The sequence below is a fragment of the Vanellus vanellus genome (genome assembly GCF_965231255.1).
Source record: "Vanellus vanellus genome assembly, chromosome: 5".
Classification (NCBI taxonomy): domain Eukaryota; kingdom Metazoa; phylum Chordata; class Aves; order Charadriiformes; family Charadriidae; genus Vanellus; species Vanellus vanellus.
In genome coordinates, this window is record NC_138910.1 from 75,619,678 (window position 1) to 75,624,216 (window position 4,539).

Here is a 4,539-nt window from a genome sequence, read left to right on the forward strand (position 1 = left end):
TGGTAGTTTGTTTCTTTCTTTCAAAGGAATAAGGGGCTCTGTGAGAGATGATGAGGAAGAATCAGAAGTCCATGGGACTAAGCCTGCATATTTTTCATGGCAGTGGGTGGTACCCGTAATCCCAAAGTCCAACCCAACCCAAGAACAAGGTCTTTGTTATTCCCTGTGGTGAAAATGAGGAGAGTTGGGAAGTTGGCCTCTCCTTAGGGCCCAAAGTGTGGCCAGAAAGAGACAACGGATATGTTGTTTTCATGTAACTTTCTTTATGTGAAGTGCTTGGATTTGGGAAGGAGACAGATAGAAAGTGTTTAATGCTGAGATAGATGTATGAGTAGTAAAAACTTGAAATTTACAATATTTCAGTTGGCAACTTTATTCCTAAGTATGCATTCACACATGCTTGGTATTCATGCGTGGTCTGTATGCAAACTGAGGTCTGAGTTTATTTGCTGTTTTTCTTTTAAAGGCCGTGTTTCCTCATTACAGAGGATACTGCACAAAATGGGGGGGAATGTTTTTTTTCTGAGATTGGATACAATTTTTCACAGCAACAGGAGTACAAATGCAGCACATGAGCTATAAAGATCTCAACGAGTGCCAAAAATAGCCCCTGAATAATAAGCTTTTATTTCAGATGGTGGGGATGTAGCCCAGCTGTGTCTGCAATGTGAACGGGCCATTCTGCAGCCGTTCTTCCCCTCGTCCCTGTTCCTTCGGGCTCCTCGCTGCCATGGCCGTCCCCTCCTGAGGACTGGGGCACCCGGCACCCGCTCCCTCCCCTGCACACCCTCTCCTCGCTCCTGCCCCTCACCGCTCCCCTCTGGGTAACCCCGGGGACTTGTTCTTTGGGGGCTTCCAGGAAAAAAGAAGGCCAAGGATAATTGTGTCTTCCCCAGAGGTTTTATCTCCCCACAAAGGGGTTATGGCCCCTCTTCCCTCCCTGGGTGCTGGGATCGGCCACGGGGCCCATTCTGAGGAGCCGGGGGTCAGACTGGATCCAGCGAGCCTGTTTCCCTCTGCTCCCCATGTTCACAGAAGTGGAGGGCTCCTCCTGCCCCCAAAATGCCCCACCAAGGAGCTGGCGCCGTCCTGCCTGCTGTGAGGAGAGGAGCAGAGAGGCCCTGGCCGTGGTGGCTCCCCTGTGGGGAAGGAGGTGGCGTGAGGCGACGGCCTTCCCTCCTCCAAGATGGCGCCCCGTAAGCCCCTGTGTGAGGGACAGCAGGAAGTGATGGGTGACTGGATGTCCCCAGCCTCGGCTGGCAGGAGGGGTGAGTTGTGGGGGATGCCAGCGGCCATGCTGCCAGGGAGGGAGGCAGTGTGAGGGGCTGGGGGAACTGAGAGGACTGGGGGGAGAAGCCCCTTTGGTGAGGTGAGGGGGCTCCTGCTCTGCCTCAAGGGCCTCGCCACACCATGCTGTGGTGTTTGGGGTTGAAAAGTGTTATGTTTAATGAAAAAGAGGTGCTTTACACAGTAGTAGATATTCTTCTGAAGAAAAATGAGTTAAGAAAGAAAAAAAAAACTCCAAAGGAAAACTTTTGACTAAATTTGAACAGGGCATTTCACCAAATGCGGTGGGGCAGGAGGAAGGCTGCAAAGGGCTCCCTTGGAGCAGCAGCAGCTCCTAACGAACCACTGACTGCACACCTCTGGCAGTGGTGTAGCATCTCTGTGGGGCTGCTTCCTCCGACAATTCCCAACCACCCTCCTCACAGCCAGCTCTGGGTCTCTGACAGCCACTCTGGGGTGAAGATCTGCTGTATATTCTGAGCTTTGGGGACCTGGAGATTGTTATCATTAGTTCCTAGCCATAAATATTACAGGATTGTCCATTAAAAGGGCTGTTGGGGAAAAAATCCTCCAACTTCTGCTGGTGCTGAAGAGTTGGGCTGGCAGACCTACTCCTAAGGCGTCTGTGGTACAAACCACCTCCTCCTCTTCTGCTGCTTTGCAAGAGGGATAGAGAGGACTTTTTCCTGAAAAGGCTGAGGATCTGGAGTCACATAAGTCAGGTATGTGCAGGAATGAGGCTACAGACCTGTATTAACAAAGGTGATGAGAACTGGAAGTGTCCTCCTCCCTGGGACCCAACTGCCATTTCTTCTGCTCCTCGGTGGTCCCTGCAGAGCAGGGAGGCAGGAGGGATCTGATTGAAACTTCACTGTTGTTCTCTCTTGACAGTGGTTCCTGATGGTCAGTGGTTTTAGTTGATGATGCTGTTTGTCACCATGTTGACTGAGCCCACTGACATTTTTATAGATTTTTCTTACAAACAAGTAATAAGAATAACGACATATTTTACAAATAATATGTTTGATGGGAAGCAGTCTCTTGGAAAGCTTCTATGATCTAGTCAAATATCCTATTAATTGTTTCACTCTATACTGTAATATTGATGAGTCTTTCTCCCTGGGTTTAGGAATAGTTGTCCTAAAAACTTAAACGTTTATAGAGTTTTATATAACATGAATTTAGTCTTGTCTTTTCAAGATATTTCCTCCTCTAATGGGATTAATTTATGGAGATCATTGTAATTTCTTTATTATGTTGCTAATATAAGAACAGTGAGTAAATTCCCTGAAGAGCTCCATTTCCTTTAGTGAGGAAAATATTGGTGTGCCCTGTAGCTCTGATTCATACTGCTATTGTAAAGTCAGCCAGCTGTGAGATATATGTGGAGGCAGTGGATGATACATGTGTTCTAATAATCCAGTATACAAAGTGTTTCCATAAAAATTCTTCAGTAGTATCCAAGGACATTAAACAGTCCATCAATAAAGTCCTTCTTTAAGTGGTTTTGAATCAGGCAAAGGCTGTTCTAATGCACAGTTGTACAGGCTATCTCAAGTTTTCCCCATGGTAGTTCCTGGATCTGTTTTTAGCATATGATTATGATGCTGTTGAGAATGTTGCTTCCGATAAAAATTCAGATTGATTTGCAGTATTCTCAGCTCCAGTTGCAGACAAGAAATGAATGAGTCTCATGCCTTTATTACTTAGGATATAATTGTGTTTGTTGAAACTCACCAAAGAAATTAGCTTTGAAAAATATTTACTTAGGATGTATCTTTTATATAGGATTAAAATGAACTTTGATTGCTTATACAGCACCTAGAACTCTCCCCTTCTTTGTGGTGGACCTCTGTTTCGGGTCTGTTTAATTCAAATGCAGCAGTGGGATAAAACCCAAAGCAATTTACTGATGTGCTGAAGACAGTAGAGTTGCTGCACCATGAGGCACACCCATCATCCAAAGCTTAAAAGATTTGGCACTCAAAGACACACTTTGGTTGTTCCTACTCTCTCTGTAAAGCAGGTAGGAGGAACCAAAGTCAGTCTTCCGATGCCAAATCAAGCAAGAACAGGCAAATTGAGTCTTCCAGGTTGTTCTCACCTACTTTATAGAGAGGGGATGAAGAAAACTTCTTGGATGCAGATAATCTTTAATACCTTTTGTGAAATTTACTCTGGAGACCTGCAGATGATACTTGCACAAAAAGTATGGTATGGAGCTGTACGTTAGTCCCGTGCACAGCACCAGTGAGAAAATAACAACTGAGAATGAGTAGTCACAGTGGAAATTCTCTCCATTGGAGAGCTTTGGGACTTTCTTTCTGAACTTTCTGCCCGATACCCTCTAGTCTATCCTGATTTCTCCCTCCCCAGATATTTGCTTAGGAAGGATTTCATGTCAGAGAAATGCTTTCTTCTATTAAAAACCCCAGAAGATTGGATTTATTCTAAAACAAAGATCATGCATTTACTGATTAAAGTATCAATAAAACCTAGACTACACAAATCTCTGTACTTTATTTTCAAGAAAACTCATGAAATATAAAAGAACTATTTAAAGTATTTAAATGGAAAAGAAGATGGAAGATTAGGGTTGAAAATACTCAGTTTGACTTAGTTCTGTATAATTTCCACATGTTTTTAATAGCCTAGTGGTAAAACCCAATAAAACCACTAGAAGCAATGAAATCATAATGAAACATCTCAAGGTCAGTCTTGTTTTTCTTTTGGTTTTGCCATCTAACCCATACAGTATTTGTAGCAGATGTAATATGAGATATCTGTGAACATAAAACACTTCTTGTTTTGCTTCCCCTGCTTTTTCCATCTTATTAAAATGCCCTTCTTGGGGCGGGGGGGACGACTAAAAAAAGCTAGAGTTATTATATCCTTATTAGGAAAGTTCAAAAGCAACAATTAACTACAGTAAGTTTCATGTGGTGGGTCAAATCCCCATTTTAGCTAGCTTTGTGTGCAAACACATACAAGCGTACATTTAATTCCTAAATGAAATGCAGATACCTCTTTGTGAGGAAAGATGACTGCTTTCAAAGCAACAGATGCAGAACTCTGTACCTTACAGAATAAGAACTCCTATGATGGAACCTGAAAAGCAGAACTGTGGCCTACCCTCCGCACATCTGTAATTCCCAGTGGCATAAGAAATGGTTTTGTAAGTGGCATAAGAAAGGGGTTTGTAATGACTTAATTGAAAACACTTCAGCAACAATATTTGCTCGTTCTTTTGCT